Genomic DNA, 17,806 nt, shown 5'->3' with positions numbered 1-17,806 from the left:
CGTTTTCTCCTCAGACCATTTCAATTTTTTTGGGGGGGTCTTTTTACTGAACTTTGGCTTTTTTGGATTTTACATGCCCTCCACTATTACATTGGGCAGACGACGTTGATGGCATTTCATCATCTATGTCATGACTAGTGGCAGCAGCTTCAGCACTAGGAGGAAGTGGTTCTTGATCTTTCCCTATTTTATCCTCCACATTTTTGTTCTCCATTATTTTTCTGGAGTTATATAAAAATATGCAGTACAGGAGAGTGTACCTCTACACCACACAGGGCAAACCATGTCAAAATGATTTGGATTAAATATTAATAACCCCTTTATTTGGAGTAAATAATATACAGCACAGGACAGCACCACTGAACTTATATGGCAGCACCACTGGACTGGACTTTTACGACAGTCTCACTGAAATTTTACGGCAGTACCACTGGAATTATACGGCAGTATCACTGGAATTATACATCAGTTTCACTGGAATTATATGTCAGTACCGCTGGATTTATATGGCAGTACCACTGGACTGGATTTATACGGCAGTATCACTGGAATTATACGCCAGTACCACTGAAATTATACGGCAGTACCACTGGACTTATACGGCAGTATCACTGGACTGGATTTATATGGCAGTATCACTGGATTTATATGCCAGTATCACTGGAATTATATAGCAGTATCCCTGGAATTATACGGCAGTATCACTGGAATTTTACGGCAGTACCACTGGACACATACGGCAGTATCACTGGATTTATACGGCAGTACCACTGGACATATACGGTAGTATCACTGGACTGGATTTATACGCCAGTACCACTGGATTTATATGGCAGTACCAGTGGACATATATTCGGCAGGATCACTGGGCATATATGGCAGTGTCACTGGACATATACAGCAGTATCGCTTGATTTATACGGCAGGACCGCTGGACATATACGGCAGTATCACTGGACATACTGTATACAGCAGTATCACTGGACTGGATTTATACGCCAGTACAAATGGATTTATACACCAGTACCACTGGAATTATACGGCAGTATCACTGGAATTATACGGCAGTACCACTGGACATATAAGGCAGTATCACTGGACTGGATTTATATGACAGTACCACTGGATTTATACAGCAGTACCACTGTACATATACGGCATTATCACTGGATTTATACGGCAGTACCACTGGACATATGCGGCAGTGTCACTGGACTGGATTTATACACCATTACCACTGGATTTAAACGGCATGACCACTGGACATATACGGCAGTATCACTGGACTGGATTTATACGGCAGTACCGCTGGAATTATATGGCAGTACCACTGGAATTATACGGCAGTATCACTGAACATATATGGCAGTATCACTGGACTGGATTTATACGCCAGTACCACTGGAATTATATGGCAGTACCACTGGACATATACGGCAGTATCACTGGATTTATACGGCAGTACCGCTGGACATATATGGCAGTATTACTGGACATATACGGCAGTACCAGTGGACATATACAGTAGCACAGGGACACCATCACTGGACTGATGTAGGATAACACAGCACCACTGCAATTGACTGGACTTATACAGCAGCACTGGATATATGGCAGCAGAGGACACCACCACTGTGACTGGACTGATGCAGCACAAGACACTACCACTGTACTGATGCAGGATAACACAGCACCACTGCAATGGACTGGACTTATACAGCAGCACTGGACATATGGCAGCAGAGGACACCACCACTGTGACTGGACTTATGCAGCACAATACACCACCACTGAACTGATGCAACACAACACAGCACCACTGGACTGGACTTATACAGCAGCACTGGACATATGGCAGCAGAGGACACCACCACTCTGACTGGACTGATGCAGCACAAGACACCACCACTAGATTGATGCAGCACAACATAGCACCACTGGACTAGACTTATACAACAGCACTGGACATATGGCAGCAGAGGACACCACTACTGTGACTGGACTGATGCAGCACAAGACACTACCACTGAACTGATGCATGACACTGAGGACGGAAACACGTCCTCTCTCTACACTCTCCAATGCCGGAGTGAAAATGACGGCGATGAGCGGATCCTTATATGGAATCCAAACCTTGAGATAATTTGACAGCGGGATGATGAAGTTTTGCCTTGTTCTGGTTTCCGAGTCAGGCGGAAAAACCCGAGCCTGACTCGGATCCGGGCTCGGGTAGTGAAGTTCGGTGGGGTTCTGTTCTCAGGGAACCGATCCCGCTCATCTCTAATTATTATGCATATGTTTGGTTGCGCCAAAGGTGTTTCCAAACTTTTAATTGTGTCTTGAATTGTACGGGTGGGTTCCCCTAGATTACGCCTAGGCTGCAATATTACCAAAGAGCACCACTGCATTTTCCATTTCCTTATACTGCACATCTGTCACCATTTTGAAGATCAACCAATATAAATTGTTTACTTAGTACATTGCAAACAAAAGACATTGGTAAATGACATGCAAGGGCAGGACTACAGGTAATGCTGCTGATGTGGCCTCTAACGGGGTCCCAGCATTATGTGCTCACACCTCCTCTGAGGCCTCCACCCATAAGATGTCTCCACCAAATTTCAGATCTGTGCCCAGCACTGAACTGTAGGTGTACACAGTGGGCTAATTCTGCCTGCTGGAGAGCAACTTGTCACTTTGCAGGAACATTAGTGTTATTCACTACATGGCAGCCTCACTTAAAAGTGAATGATTTCAAGGACAAAATATTTGGGTATTACATAGTTTGGGCCAGGGACGTGCGGTGAGGTAAAGGGCTCAGGAGGAATTGGCTAGCACCAGAGCCAGATTTACACACAATATATGAGCTCAAGGGTTCATGTGGGCACTATACACAGGTGCAGCAGTATATACCACTGGAAATTTGGTGAGTTTTGATCAGAGATGTGCGGCAAAGGTAGGTGCCTCACCTGCCATAGACTTTTTACTCCAAAGTTGTAACTATAAAAATGATTTGAATAATACAAAGAAAATATTTGTAATATTTTCTTTGTATTTTTCATATACTTTATATAGTCAAAACTCTGGTGTGTACGTTAGTATGACAGGGCAGGCTTTGCCTCACCACACGCCACTGGGCGTGGCCTAAGTACATGTGAGAATGGATTGGATGAATTTGGGTGTGGCCAAATGTTTCTTCAATTTTTGCCCTGAAGTGTGGTGATATTTCTCGGAGTGACACTGATAAAATGTGCACTAGTTAAAGCCAAGTCTGTGGCACAGTTCTTAATGACAATGAATTATATATTAAATTTAACATGGAAAAAAGCACAATACCCAGAACTTATCTTTCCACCACATGATGAATAGGATTGTAAATCTATTTTCAATTCCCTTGTGATTTTCAAAAACGATGTATAATATTATTGGCATTCGTAGCGCACACACAGTGGCCAGGCCATCACTAAGTCAAATGTTCACAATATCTTTAATTAACATGTGATAAATTAATGATTCCATCTGCAATTAACTTCAAGGTAATTTTCATGAGTGTATATTGCCATGAAAATATGGAACATTAAAGCTATTATATAATTTTACTGAAAAACTGGTAGGTGATGTATATGGGCAGTGTAAAGACAGTATGACTGATTGCAATGCGGATTTTTGTCAGTAAGTGAACTGTAGGAATTTATATTGGGCATTAGAAATGATGATATATAAATCTCATAGATGCATATTTCAGGTCAGAAGCTTTAAGAGGATAAAATCATGAGCCTTCAAGTTTTTTATAGCAGAATCTGGCCTTGGGAATTACATATATAATATTTATTTATTTTTCTCAGCCAACATCCACAGTTCACTTCAAACTATTTTAGAAAGAAAAAATAAAACTTTAGCAGAAAGTGACATACAGTGATGCTTAGTATACTTTATTTGTGCTATAGATTGTGGTTATTCTCATACAAGCTGACTGCTGTAATTCTTACTTGCTTATATTTTAACACATGTTTGCAGCTATGACAGGTGTCCATGTTATGGGGCTGTGCCAGAGAAAGCTTTGGGGAATGCCAGGATGCAAGGGAAGAGTGAAATGCATCATGGGACAATTCTGATTCTTCATTAACCTCACATACAGTATGTACAGTAAACCTGAAAGAGTCATAGCTGATAGCCAATGACAATTACCTGAGATTGTGTTTACAGTTAGGGAGACGGAGTGCATTTCATATGCACAAAGTGAATTAAACACCCAGAGCCTGGGATTGCATACCTCCAGGCAGGATAGGGTTAAAGCTTTGATAAAGCTGTCTTGTAGGTGGGGTGAGGTTGGGCTAGCCTATGAGGCAGGGATAGTGTGGTGGGGTTGCAGGGCCATTGCAGAGGTGGCTGTGGGCAGCCATTTTAGGGGTTTTCCTCTAAGATGTTAACCGCCCCCTTCCTTATTCATAATTTGTTGCTGGTTTGGTGTCGGCTTTATCGTGGTGGGAAAGAGCGGCTGCAGTTGTCATCTGGCTGGCCAGCTGCAGGTGCTCTCCCCTCCAATACATGTCTTAGGCTGATTCTACCCTAGTGGGTTCAGCGGCACCACCGGTCCAGGTGGGACTCATGTTGTTGTGTCATTGGGGTGTTGGGTGGGAAGTGGAATACTTGGGCGTGGTGATGGGCTGGCTGTTTGCCTCTCCCATTAGTTGATCAGTGTGGATATGTAGTTGGTGATGTTGCATTGTGGGGCCGTTCTTTCTGTGCCATCATACTTTATCTGTCTTTCTTGTTTCCTCTTTTAGTTATTCTTGTTATGTATATGCTAGTGAGGGGTGTAGCATGGCTGACCGGCGGTCTCTTGACCGCCGGTCAGCTTACCAACGCCGGGATCCCGCAGCATACTGACGCCGGGATCCTGCGGGGAGGGGCGAGTGCAGCAAGCCCCTTGCGGGCACAGTGGCGACCTGCGGTCGCCACAGGTTCTATTCCCACTCTATGGGTGTCGTGGACACCCACGAGTGGAAATTAGTGATGAGCGGGTTCGGTTTCTCGGAAACCGAACCCCCCAGAACTTCACGCTTTTTACACGGGTCCGAGGCAGACTCGGATCTTCCCGCCTTGCTCGGTTAACCCGAGCGCGCCCGAACGTCATCATCCCGCTGTCAGATTCTCGCGAGGCTCGTATTCTATCGCGAGACTCGGATTCTATATAAGGAGCCGCGCGTCGCCGCCATTTTCACACGTGCATTGAGATTGATAGGGAGAGGACGTGGCTGGCGTCCTCTCCGTTTAGAGTAGACTAGAGAGTAGTAGAGAGTAGAGACACTTGATTTACTAATTTTGGGGAGCATATTAGGAGTACTACTTGCTGATAGTGTGACCAGTGACCACCAGTTTAATTAATCCGTTCTCTGCCTGAAAAAAACCGATACACAGTGTGACACAGTCACATACCATATCTGTGCTCAGCCTCAGTGTGCCCTCAGTGTGCTGCATCATCTATGTAATACTGTATATCTGACTGTGCTGAGTGCTCACTGCTCACACAGCTTAATTGTGGGGGAGACTGGGGAGCAGTTATAGCAGGAGTACATATTTTAACAGTGCACACTTTTGCTGCCAGAGTGCCACTGCCAGTGCCAGTGTGACTGACCAGTGACCACTGACCACCAGTATATTGTGATTGTCTGCCTGAAAAAGTTAAACACTCGTCGTGTGGTGTTTTTATTCTATAAACGCATTCTGCTGACAGTGTCCAGCAGGTCCGTCATTATATAATATATACCTGTCCGGCTGCAGTAGTGATATATATATATTTTTTATATCATTATCATCCAGTCTATATTAGCACTGCAGCAGACGCAGTACGGTAGTCCACGGCTGTAGCTACCTCTGTGTCGGCAGTCGCTCGTCCATCCATAATTGTATACCACCTACCCGTGGTGTTTTTTTTCTTTTCTATCTTCTTGATACTAGTAGCTTACTTTAGGAGTCTGCAGTGCTGAGCTGACAGTGTCCAGCAGGTCCGTCATTATATAATATATACCTGTCCGGCTGCAGTAGTGATATATATATATATTTTTTATATCATTATCATCCAGTCTATATTAGCAGCAGACGCAGTACGGTAGTCCACGGCTGTAGCTTCCTCTGTGTCGGCAGTCGCTCGTCCATCCATAATTGTATACCACCTACCCGTGGTGTTTTTTTTTTTTCTATCTTCTTGATACTACTAGTAGCTTACTTTAGGAGTCTGCAGTGCTGAGCTGACAGTGTCCAGCAGGTCCGTCATTATATAATATATACCTGTCCGGCTGCAGTAGTGATATATATATATATTTTATATCATTATCATCCAGTCTATATTAGCAGCAGATGCAGTACGGTAGTCCACGGCTGTAGCTACCTCTGTGTCGGCAGTCGCTCGTCCATCCATAATTGTATACCACCTACCTGTGGTGTTTTTTTTTTCTATCTTCTTGATACTAGTAGCTTACTTTAGGAGTCTGCAGTGCTGAGCTGACAGTGTCCAGCAGGTCCGTCATTATATAATATATACCTGTCCGGCTGCAGTAGTGATATATATATATATTTTTTATATCATTATCATCCAGTCTATATTAGCAGCAGACACAGTACGGTAGTCCACGGCTGTAGCTACCTCTGTGTCGGCAGTCGCTCGTCCATCCATAATTGTATACCACCTACCTGTGGTGTTTTTTTTTTTTTTCTATCTTCTTGATACTAGTAGCTTACTTTAGGAGTCTGCAGTGCTGACAGTGTCCAGCAGGTCCGTCATTATATAATATATACCTGTCCGGCTGCAGTAGTGATATATATATATTTTATATCTCATTATCATCCAGTCTATATTAGCAGCAGACGCAGTAAGGTAGTCCACGGCTGTAGCTACCTCTGTGTCGGCAGTCGCTCGTCAATCCATAAGTATACTAGTATCCATCCATCTCCATTGTTTACCTGAGGTGCCTTTTAGTTGTGCCTATTAAAATATGGAGAACAAAAATGTTGAGGTTCCAAAAATAGGGAAAGATCAAGATCGACTTCCACCTCGTGCTGAAGCTGCTGCCACTAGTCATGGCCGAGACGATGAAATGCCAGCAACGTCGTCTGCCAAGGCCGATGCCCAATGTCATAGTACAGAGCATGTAAAATCCAAAACACCAAATATCAGTAAAAAAAGGACTCAAAAATCTAAAATAAAATTGTCGGAGGAGAAGCGTAAACTTGCCAATATGCCATTTACCACACGGAGTGGCAAGGAACGGCTGAGGCCCTGGCCTATGTTCGTGGCTAGTGGTTCAGCTTCACATGAGGATGGAAGCACTCAGCCTCTCGCTAGAAAAATGAAAAGACTCAAGCTGGCAAAAGCACAGCAAAGAACTGTGCGTTCTTTGAAATCACAAATCCACAAGGAGAGTCCAATTGTGTTGTTTGCGATGCCTGACCTTCCCAACACTGGACGTGAAGAGCATGCGCCTTCCACCATTTGCACGCCCCCTGCAAGTGCTGGAAGGAGCACCCGCAGTCCAGTTCCTGATAGTCAGATTGAAGATGTCAGTGTTGAAGTACACCAGGATGAGGAGGATATGGGTGTTGCTGGCGCTGGGGAGGAAATTGACCAGGAGGATTCTGATGGTGAGGTGGTTTGTTTAAGTCAGGCACCCGGGGAGACACCTGTTGTCCGTGGGAGGAATAGGGCCATTGACATGCCTGGTGAAAATACCAAAAAAATCAGCTCTTCGGTGTGGAAGTATTTCAACAGAAATGCGGACAACATTTGTCAAGCCGTGTGTTGCCTTTGTCAAGCTGTAATAAGTAGGGGTAAGGACGTTAACCACCTCGGAACATCCTCCCTTATACGTCACCTGCAGTGCATTCATCATAAGTCAGTGACAAGTTCAAAAACTTTGGGCGACAGCGGAAGCAGTCCACTGACCAGTAAATCCCTTCCTCTTGTAACCAAGCTCACGCAAACCACCCCACCAACTCCCTCAGTGTCAATTTCCTCCTTCCCCAGGAATGCCAATAGTCCTGCAGGCCATGTCACTGGCAATTCTGACGAGTCCTCTCCTGCCTGGGATTCCTCCGATGCATCCTTGCGTGTAACGCCTACTGCTGCTGGCGCTGCTGTTGTTGCTGCTGGGAGTCGATGGTCATCCCAGAGGGGAAGTCGTACTCGTAAGACCACTTTTACTACTTCCACCAAGCAATTGACTGTCCAACAGTCCTTTGCGAGGAAGATGAAATATCACAGCAGTCATCCTGCTGCAAAGCGGATAACTGAGGCCTTGGCATCCTGGGCGGTGAGAAACGTGGTTCCGGTATCCATCATTACTGCAGAGGCAACTAGAGACTTGTTGGAGGTACTGTGTCCCCGGTACCAAATACCATCTAGGTTCCATTTCTCTAGGCAGGCGATACCGAAAATGTACACAGACCTCAGAAAAAGACTCACCAGTGTCCTAAAAAATGCAGTTGTACCCAATGTCCACTTAACCACGGACATGTGGACAAGTGGAGCAGGGCAGACTCAGGACTATATGACTGTGACAGCCCACTGGGTAGATGTATGGACTCCCGCCGCAAGAACAGCAGCGGCGGCACCAGTAGCAGCATCTCGCAAACGCCAACTCTTTCCTAGGCAGGCTACGCTTTGTATCACCGCTTTCCAGAATACGCACACAGCTAAAAACCTCTTACGGCAACTGAGGAAGATCATCGCAGAATGGCTTACCCCAATTGGACTCTTCTGTGGATTTGTGGCATCGGACAACGCCAGCAATATTGTGTGTGCATTAAATCTGGGCAAATTCCAGCACGTCCCATGTTTTGCACATACCTTGAATTTGGTGGTGCAGAATTATTTAAAAAACGAGAGGGGCGTGCAAGAGATGCTGTCGGTGGCCAGAAGAATTGCAGGACACTTTCGGCGTACAGGCACCACGTACAGAAGACTGGAGCACCACCAAAAACGCCTGAACCTGCCCTGCCATCATCTGAAGCAAGAAGTGGTAACGAGGTGGAATTCAACCCTCTATATGCTTCAGAGGTTGGAGGAGCAGCAAAAGGCCATTCAAGCCTATATAACTGAGCACGATATAGGAGGTGGAATGCACCTGTCTCAAGCGCAGTGGAGAATGATTTCAACGTTGTGCAAGGTTCTGCAACCTTTTGAACTTGCCACACGTGAAGTCAGTTCAGACACTGCCAGCCTGAGTCAGGTCATTCCCCTCATCAGGCTTTTGCAGAAGAAGCTGGAGACATTGAAGGAGGAGCTAACACAGAGCGATTCCGCTAGGCATGTGGGACTTGTGGATGGAGCCCTTATTTCGCTTAACAAGGATTCACGGGTGGTCAATCTGTTGAAATCAGAGCACTACACTTTGGCCACCGTGCTCGATCCTAGATTTAAAACCTACCTTGGATCTCTCTTTCCGGCAGACACAAGTCTGCTGGGGTTCAAAGAACTGCTGGTGACAAAATTGTCAAGTCAAGCGGAACGCGACCTGTCAACATCTCCTCCTTCACATTCTCCCGCAACTGGGGGTGCGAGGAAAAGGCTCAGAATTCCGAGCCCACCCGCTGGCGGTGATGCAGGGCAGTCTGGAGCGACTGCTGATGCTGACATCTGGTCCGGACTGAAGGACCTGACAACGATTACGGACATGTCGTCTACTGTCACTGCATATGATTCTCTCCCCATTGAAAGAATGGTGGAGGATTATATGAGTGACCGCATCCAAGTAGGCACGTCAGACAGTCCGTACTTATACTGGCAGGAAAAAGAGGCAATTTGGAGGCCCTTGCACAAACTGGCTTTATTCTACCTAAGTTGCCCTCCCACAAGTGTGTACTCCGAAAGAGTGTTTAGTGCCGCCGCTCACCTTGTCAGCAATCGGCGTACGAGGTTACATCCAGAAAATGTGGAGAAGATGATGTTCATTAAAATGAATTATAATCAATTCCTCCGTGGAGACATTGACCAGCAGCAATTGCCTCCACAAAGTACACAGGGAGCTGAGATGGTGGATTCCAGTGGGGACGAATTGATAATCTGTGAGGAGGGGGATGTACACGGTGATATATCGGAGGATGATGATGAGGTGGACATCTTGCCTCTGTAGAGCCAGTTTGTGCAAGGAGAGATTAATTGCTTCTTTTTTGGTGGGGGTCCAAACCAACCCGTCATTTCAGTCACAGTCGTGTGGCAGACCCTGTCACTGAAATGATGGGTTGGTTAAAGTGTGCATGTCCTGTTTATACAACATAAGGGTGGGTGGGAGGGCCCAAGGACAATTCCATCTTGCACCTCTTTTTTCTTTCATTTTTCTTTGCGTCATGTGCTGTTTGGGGGGTGTTTTTTGGAAGGGCCATCCTGCGTGACACTGCAGTGCCACTCCTAGATGGGCCAGGTGTTTGTGTCGGCCACTAGGGTCGCTTAGCTTACTCACACAGCTACCTCATTGCGCCTCTTTTTTTCTTTGCGTCATGTGCTGTTTGGGGAGTGTTTTTTAGAAGGGCCATCCTGCGTGACACTGCAGTGACACTCCTAGATGGGCCAGGTGTTTGTGTCGGCCACTAGGGTCGCTTAGCTTACTCACACAGCTACCTCATTGCGCCTCTTTTTTTCTTTGCGTCATGTGCTGTTTGGGGAGTGTTTTTTGGAAGGGCCATCCTGCGTGACATTGCAGTGCCACTCCTAGATGGGCCAGGTGTTTGTGTCGGCCACTAGGGTCGCTTAGCTTACTCACACAGCTACCTCATTGCGCCTCTTTTTTTCTTTGCGTCATGTGCTGTTTGGGGAGTGTTTTTTGGAAGGGCCATCCTGCGTGACACTGCAGTGCCACTCCTAGATGGGCCAGGTGTTTGTGTCGGCCACTAGGGTCGCTTAGCTTACTCACACAGCTACCTCATTGCGCCTCTTTTTTTCTTTGCGTCATGTGCTGTTTGGGGAGTGTTTTTGGAAGGGCCATCCTGCGTGACACTGGAGTGCCACTCCTAGATGGGCCAGGTGTTTGTGTCGGCCACTTGGGTCGCTTAGCTTAGCCATCCAGTGACCTCGGTGCAAATTTTAGGACTAAAAATAATATTGTGAGGTGTGAGGTGTTCAGAATAGACTGAAAATGAGTGGAAATTATGGTTATTGAGGTTAATAATACTTTGGGATCAAAATGACCCCCAAATTCTATGATTTAAGCTGTTTTTTAGGGTTTTTTGAAAAAAACACCCGAATCCAAAACACACCCGAATCCGACAAAAAAAATTCGGTGAGGTTTTGCCAAAACGCGTTCGAACCCAAAACACGGCCGCGGAACCGAACCCAAAACCAAAACACAAAACCCGAAAAATTTCCGGTGCTCATCACTAGTGGAAATAGTCCCTGTTGGTCGGCATGATGACCATCGGGATACTGAGCCGGCGGGATGGTGGAGGAGGTCATGTGACTGTCGGTCAGCAGACCGCCGGTCACATGAATACCACCCGCTAGTGAGATATCCTAGTTACATATTTTAAATAAAATAGTTTTAAATAGGTTAATAAAGCTGACCTTCCTTTCCCCTCATGCAAGTCTCAGTGTCTTTATTTCTCTATGGTTATGTTATTATGGGGCAGATGTATTAACCTGGAGAAATCATAAGGAAGTGATAAACCAGTGATAAGTGCAAGGTGATAAACGCACCAGCCAATCAGCTCCAATATGTAAATTAATAGTTAGGAGCTGTTTGGCTGGTGCGTTTATCAGCTTGCACTTATCACTGGTTTATCACTTCCTTATGCTGCCTGAGGGCGCCACTACTTTCTTTTATGTCATGTTCCAGACTGTGCAGTCATACTATACATTGTTACTCTATTATTGGGTCAATTACATGGACTCTAATGGCTTGCCAAGCCTCTGTGGGGCTGGCCACACCACCTGTACTTATATGGACACATTTTATAATTTTTTTAATTAGTATTTATTATTTTTTAGTAATTACCAGCAAACATTCTTGTGTTGGATTTAGCCATTTCTATTGAACAACACATTATATGATTTACTCCATTTGATATCAAAATACCTTGAAAATCTTCCAACCATCTGGCACCTATGTACTACTGTAGTTCATTTTTCATGCAGGCTGTTGTTATTTACTAGCACAGAACTTTTGTATGTATAAAAATGTTTAGGATTATTAAATGTATTCTTAGAATCTTGTACATTGCTGCATCTTTATAAAAGTTGTTAGTAAAACTAGAAACATCTGCATTATATTTATCAAAATGATCATCAAGAAAGTTGCATAGGTTCAACCAGAGGCATAACTTTGGGAGGCTCCTGCTCTGAAGGGGGCACCTCTCCTTCCATTTTGTGACACCATTGAAATTAGTTAATTGATAGCTGCCATTATCTCTTCAGTGGCCAACTTCCTCACAGGCCCCTGCACCTTACAAATCACACCCTTTTTGTTATATTGTAGATACACACTGTACATGTGTCATATCCAGGATAAGAAACCACACCCTATTACACTAGAAGCAGGTACCTTACTGATGAAGTTGTTTGCTCCTGTATAGGAAATATGAGAATTCTAACTATATGAAGTTACTGCTCTGACAATTACACATAACTTCATATAGTTAGAATTCGCAGATTTACTATACAGGAGCAAATAGCTTAATCAGTAAAGTGTTTGTTGTCAGTGTAACAGGTCATGGGTTCTAATCCAGGGTATGACTGCTAAGAAATGTGTGATTTAATAGACAATAAAATGTATATACAGGTTGAGTCTCCCTTATCCAAAATGCTTGGGACCAGAGGTATTTTGGATATGGGATTTTTCCGTATTTTGGAATAATTGCATATCATAATGAGATATCATGGTGATGGGACCTAAATCTAAGCACAGAATGCATTTATGTTACATATACATCTTATACACACAGCCTGAAGGTAATTTTAGCCAATATTTTTTATAACTTTGTGCATTAAACAAAGTGTGTCTACATTCACACAATTCATTTATGTTTCATATACACCTTATACACACAGCCTGAAGGTCATTTAATACAATATTTTTAATAACTTTGTGTATTAAACAAAGTTTGTGTACATTGAACCATCAAAAAAACAAAGGTTTCACTATCTCACTCTCCCTCAAAAAAGTCCGTATTTCGGAATATTACGTATTTCGGAATATTTGGATATGGGATACTCAACCTGTATACAGAATATACTTTTTTTTTCCAGAACACTCCACACACACATACACACACACACACACACACACACACACACACACACACGCACACACGCACGGACACATACATACGTATATTTATCTGAATATAGCGGGACACCAATATTTATCTTGCCTCGGGGCATCTGGGACGAATTTACGCCTCTGGGTACAACCATGTTTGAGCTGAACTGCACACATGCAGACCTGCAAGAGTACGTTATTTTAAGGTGAACCTGGAAAATTAACAGCAAATCTGAAATGTGAATGGTACATTGCAAACAGCCCAGTTTTATAGTCAGTATTCCCAATCAGGGCCGGTGCTAGGGTGTCCGGCGCCCTCCTGCAAACAATAAATTTGCGCCCTCCCTCCCATATGGAAGAAAGGGACAGTGCTCACCAAAGGGGCGTGGCCTCACATGGAAGGGGCGTGGCCACATAATAGTATCCCCAATTCAAATTACGCCACACAGTATCACAATCGTATTCACATTATACCACACGTAGTAAATATGACAAATGACCCGCGCTTGTATTAAATTGTGAAGCTGCTCCTTTAACACTGATAATACTAGAAACATGGGGAAGGGAGTGCTAAATTGAAATGTAAGTTTGCAAACATCTGTGGGGAAAAAAAGGATTAGTAAATAATGTTTACAGCACTTTTGTGCTGATGTGGAAGTCCTGTACGTGTGTTCCTTTCCAATTGCCGGAGCTGCGATTCGTGCTGCGGCTGCAGTCGGGGAAACCTGACTGTCTCTCCCTAACGCTGCCTACCTTGAGTCACGCTCAAACTTCGGCTCTCCCGTGTGGATCACGACCCTTCGGCTGGTTCCCGATACTTGTTTGTTCTTTCGTCCCCTCACCCGTCTGGCGCAGGCTGAGTGACGTCAGTGCTTCACTTGCTAATTGTTCACCAACGCGTTTCGGACTGCCTGGTCCTTAATCCTGGATGATAGAGCACATAAACATATAATGACATACCAGCACACATACAGCTATGTAGTCACACACCTATTCACATACAGTCACACACAAGCAAATATTTATACACACATATAGCAGTCACACACACAGTGCCCTTCCCTGAGTCACACTCACTGTTTTGGCCATGCTGCTGCTCACTTTCCCTCCATTCTCCCGTGCTGCTGGCAACTAGCAAGGCACTGTGTAGTACAGTGCCGTCTAGCCCCGCCCCCTTTTCGGACCTCAAGTAACTTCTTAGTTTAAAGTGCACTGCCATGATTAATGGCATTGGGGGGAAGAGGGGGGTGGGGAAAGACTGGGATAACTTGTCCCCCTACCTCTGCCCCCTCAATCCTGTTCAGCTGATCACTGCAAGATGAAACTGAAAGTAAACTACAGCTCCCGGCAGCAAGGGCTGCTGGGAGATGTAGTTTATGTTCAGTTTCATCTTGACGGCTGCTGCACAGGGACTGGAGCATTAGGGGGGGATCGGCGCCCTCTCCTATCAGACGCCCAGGTGACATGCCCCCCTAGCCACGGCCATGAGTAGTGGTGGAAACAGGAGGGAGGGAGCTGGAGCCGCACTTCACGTTGCCTGCGTCTGTCATACTGTGTGACAGACGCAGTGGCAACCAGGAGCCAGCAGCAACAGCAGAGCAGGGAGAGCGCCTCTTCCGACCAGCGCCTCCCTGCCTTGCAGGAGCTGCTGAGCGGTTAGCGCGGGCTCTGTTCCCAATGTGAAAGGTCTTCACCTGGGGAGAATTTCTTATCTTTTCTGCCAATAGCTCAGTAATCAGGGCAAAAAGTCTGATACAAAGACTGTAGTAGAAACCTTGCAAAAAGGGAAAAATACCCCTGTATAAATAAAATATCAGTATATAGTGAGGCCAGGGGCGTAGCTACCATAGGTGCAGGGGGTGCAGCTGCTATGGGGCCCAGAACTGAGAGGGGCCCACCCTCCATGTCACAGTTACATGTGTTGTCTACATTTTTCACCATTGAGTGGTACATAGGGGCTATTTTAATCTTTTACCATGAGGTCTACAATATATCTAGTTATGCCCCTGGATCTGCTCATTGTCAAATGGTATACAATGAACTGGAGGGCATATAATGTTACATAATTTGAATTTGGGACACTGTATGTCATAATGTGTTCTGGCAGCCCTACAATGTGACATAACGTGAACTAGGGCACTATTATGGGGTATAACATAAGCTAGGGCACTACTATGGTGTCTCTCTAGAAGCATTGGTACCTGGGCCCCTTCACAATGTTGCTATGGGGCCCATAAACTTCTGGATACGCCCCTGAGAGAGGCATTTTCACGCAAACAGTGAGGAGGCCCAAAAAAACACCTACCAGATTTAGATAATAAACAGTGATATCATGTAATAACGATTTGCTATAGACAATGTGTAACATGTAATGCAGCCAACTTTGGGGGTAATTCAGACCTGATCACAGCTGTGCATTTTTGCACAGCAGGCGATCAGGTCCAAACTGCGCATGCGTATGAACCGCAATGCGCAGGCGCGTCGCATGGGTACAAAGCGGATCACTACTCAGTGATGGGTTTGTGCGACGGATCCATTCGCACGGGCGATCGCAAGGAGATTGACAGGAAGAAGGCTTTTCTGGCTGGCAACTGACCGTTTTAAGGGAGGGTCAGGGTCAGTTCCGGTCCTGGACAGGCTGATGTGATCGCAGCGGCTGAGTAAGTCCTGGGCTGCGCAGAGACTGCACAAAATCTGTTTGTACAGCTCTGTTACACATGCGTTCAGCCGTTCACACAGTTGTACAGCGAAAATACCCTCCCCTGTAGGCGGTGACTATCTGATCGCATGGTGTTCTGAATTAGGCCCCTTGAGTCTGGGACAAACCATTTTGCTATGCAAGGGGTCAATTGCATTTATATTTTTTCTGTGCAGGGTAAATATTGGCTGTTTTTGCATGTAGCCCACAAATGTTAGACAGCTTTAGTTTTACACATCAATATTGATTTAGTTTAGACACACCTCACCCAAATCTAAGAGACCTATTTATCACCATCCACATCCAAGGATGCTGCGCATGCGCCGCCACTGCCGACATCACCGCTACCGCCGCCGGGTCAACCCGACTCCGTCGCGATTACTTAGTTTGGACACACCTCACCCAAATCTAAGGGGCCTATTTATTACCATTCGCAACCAAGGATTCGGATGTTAGGTGAAAAAATCGACCATTATCGCACTGCGATAATTGATTACATTGCAGGGATGTATCAATTATCGCATGAAGGGACAGGGCTTGTGAGCAAGCTTTGTCCCTGCGATGACACTCCGCAGCATCATCGGGGTATTATTTAGGAAAAACACCCTGATGTCCGTCGCAGCCGGGTTGACCCCCACCGTCGTGACTACCCCCTCCCTCCTGCAGGTCAGTATACTTACCACTCCAAGGAGCCAGTCCACGCTGCTGCTGCAGGGCTGCCGGGCGCCGGATTCTGTGCACTGGGGTGACCACTGTTGCTGTAACGTGCACTGACGCTTTGCAGCATTACTTTACTGCACCAGGGGCTCACAGCACAGCACATGGGCACCCACCAGCCCGCACAGGACCACCGATCACTGGCTCCCTGTATTGGTAATTAGTTTTTTTTTATTATTTTAAACCAGTGGCGTAACTAGAAATTTTTCTCCCCCAAGCCAAAAAATTCTTCGGCGCCCCCCCCCCCCCCCCCCCGTCCCCCATAATTGGCACTAGTAAATAGTGATGTGCACCGGACATTTTTCGGGTTTTGTGTTTTGGTTTTGGATTCGGTTCCGCGGCCGTGTTTTGGATTCAGACGCGTTTTGGCAAAACCTCCCTGAAATTTTTTTGTCGGATTCGGGTGTGTTTTGGATTCGGGTGTTTTTGACAAAACCCCCTCAAAAACAGCTTAAATCATAGAATTTGGGGGTCATTTTGATCCCATAGTATTATTAACCTCAATAACCATAATTTCCAGTCATTTTCAGTCTATTCTGAACACCTCACACCTCACAATATTATTTTTAGTCCTAAAATTTGCACCGATGTCGCTGGATGACTTAGCTAAGCGACCCAAGTGGCCGACACAAACACCTGGCCCATCTAGGAGTGGCACTGCAGTGTCAGACACGATGGCACTTCAAAAAAATAGTCCCCAAACAGCACATGATGCAAAGAAAAAAAGAGGTGCACCAAGGTCGCTGGATGTCTAAGCTAAGCGACACAAGTGGCCGACACAAACACCTGGCCCATCTAGGAGTGGCACTGCAGTGTCAGGCAGGATGGCACTTCAAAAAAATAGTCCCCAAACAGCACATGATGCAAAGAAAAATGAAAGAAAAAAGAGGTGCAAGATGGAATTGTCCTTGGGCCCTTCCACCCACCCTTATGTTGTATAAACAGGACATGCACACTTTAACAAACCCATCATTTCAGCGACAGGGTCTGCCACACAACTGTGACTGAAATGACTGGTTGGTTTGGGCCCCCACCAAAAAAGAAGCAATCAATCTCTCCTTGCACAAACTGGCTCTACAGTGGCAAGATGTCCACCTCCTCCTCATCGTCCGATTCCTCACCCCTTTTACTGTGTACATCACCC

General features: G+C 45.5%; 1 long non-coding RNA gene across 1 annotated transcript in view; it reads right to left on the bottom strand.

The window, feature by feature from the left end:
* Positions 1-14,651, bottom strand: part of LOC134928938 (uncharacterized) — a 105,360-nt gene extending 90,709 nt beyond the window's left edge. Inside the window, exons 1-2 of the long non-coding RNA XR_010178141.1 lie at positions 14,325-14,651; positions 14,001-14,171 (exon numbers count right to left, since the gene is read on the bottom strand). This is a non-coding gene — a long non-coding RNA (uncharacterized LOC134928938). The remainder of the gene's footprint in view (positions 1-14,000; positions 14,172-14,324) is intronic.
* Between the last annotated feature and the right edge of the window lie 3,155 nt (positions 14,652-17,806).

The sequence above is a fragment of the Pseudophryne corroboree genome, chromosome 5 (assembly GCF_028390025.1).
Source record: "Pseudophryne corroboree isolate aPseCor3 chromosome 5, aPseCor3.hap2, whole genome shotgun sequence".
Classification (NCBI taxonomy): Eukaryota; Metazoa; Chordata; class Amphibia; order Anura; family Myobatrachidae; genus Pseudophryne; species Pseudophryne corroboree.
Note: the sequence above shows the minus strand (reverse complement) of the source record. Positions and strands in the feature narration are given on the sequence as shown.